The following is a 1,913-nucleotide window of genomic DNA, read 5'->3' as shown; positions in this document are numbered from 1 at the left end:
AGTATAGAGATCTTGCAGGTACACATTGGAGGACAACCATGTTCTGAAATATAATTGAGATTTGGTGGTCAATCATCATTGTGTTTGTTCCTAATATGTCAGATACCATAACTTTCGTGCCGAATATGTTGTAGAAATGTTCTTCGATAATTATGTTTTTAGCTCTTGATATTTTAGTATGGTTGTAAATTTATACATTCACATATCACTCCTAAAAACATTTTTAATCGGGAAAGAAAGAAAAAAATGATAGTGTTTTAACAGTATTTTTTTTGTCAACACAGCCTGTTGCAACACACGAACGTTCTACTAGTTGTCTTCAGTGGCGCGTGTCGGACTTACCGGTGCCACTAACGACAGATGGGTTCCGGCCAAGTATGCTTCTGGGTCCCATGGGTTAGTTGCGTGTATTACTAGTACGTTAGTTACGCTTGTACTTTTGTACCAACGACACCAATGTTTTAGAATAGGTAGGCTTCGACCCAACATGTAATATTCATAGAGGTACGTGGTCATGATCTTATGGTTGTAATTCTTCTATATCCCCTCCTGTATTCTCTCTCTCGGTTTGAACCGAACAACCTTGTATGCTTATCTACGGGATATACCCTGCCCAATCAATAAAAACCGACACACGGCTTCCCAAGGAAGGTAAGACGCTGCACGTACTTTCCACACAATGAAGAACAATGATCCATGCACTGTAGTGGGAAACTCTTTTAACTTAATGTGAATCATGCACTGTAGTGGGCAAAGAAACAAGTTTCGTTCGGCTACTTTCACGTGTGGGAATCCATTCCATTTTCGCATTCGGTTGGTTTGCAACCAAATTAAAGACGCTCAATTCCCGAAGAATGTTCTCGCCTCTCCCGTGTTGCACTATAAAAAACATGCTAGATAGTTCAACCAGGGCATACTCTCTTGCTAATCTTTCGCTCCCACTAAAGCACCAGAAGAAGTTCGCCGGGCAAGAAACCACAACATTGTTCATGTGGTGCCTTCACGCTTACACGATTAACATACTGCCGCTGAACCACGAGCAGGTGGTTCGGGATATTTTGAAGATGGTTTTTTCGGATGAATGATACTACACCGTCATGCGCCGGAAGGACGGCGCCATATTCGTGCAGTTTTTCCACACAAGCTCTACCTAGAGAGTCCATGGTTACATGTGGGCAGCGGCCCCGAGACCGTGACCTTCTATTCCGTCCCCTATGACGCCAATAACATGCCTCTGGTGTCTAAGGGGTGGATCCAGATAGCTTAAAGACAAATTTATCAATCGTCGCGCCGGTTGCTATTTATTTTCTTATGTTATTTTCCTTTTTAAGTAGTCTTTCTTGCATGGGTGGGGACAATAATTATATGCTCTTTATGTATGTTCTATCTTTTTATATATTATAGAAGTGTTGCATTTGGCAATCGAATGGCTCTAACTGTATGTCTTATAACTAATAACAATGGCTAATTGGACCCGTATAGCCCGTCTCTCTCCACTGATGACCAGCCGTGTCCTCATCCTCCCCGCCCCTCTCTGCCACATGGTGAATCTTCTCCGAAGTGGCCTTGACAACCATAGGTGGTTCTTCCTCAGGGGTCTTGACAACCATACATGGTTCTTCTCCTAAGATCTATAGTTTTGGTTCTAATCTTAGCTTACACTAGGCCACAAGGGTTCACGGTTGAGCCACACTCCAGCAAGTATCTGGCACTTGCAAACTGGGTATCCGTTCACCAAGGTAGGGCCAGGTGCTGGACTCGGCTCCCCAGGTCGCTCCCGCGGGCGGCCCGGGAGCGAACCCTAGCCGCCGCCAGCGCAGGCCCCTCCGGCCCCTCCTTCCCTCGCCGCCGCCGGCGGACGTTGCCGGGCGAAGCCCGCGCGGCTCGGCGGCGGCGGGGCCCTTCCCTCCTCC

Source organism: Triticum dicoccoides, unplaced genomic scaffold (assembly GCF_002162155.2).
Source record: "Triticum dicoccoides isolate Atlit2015 ecotype Zavitan unplaced genomic scaffold, WEW_v2.0 scaffold59314, whole genome shotgun sequence".
NCBI classification, from domain to species: Eukaryota; Viridiplantae; Streptophyta; class Magnoliopsida; order Poales; family Poaceae; genus Triticum; species Triticum dicoccoides.
Note: the sequence above shows the minus strand (reverse complement) of the source record.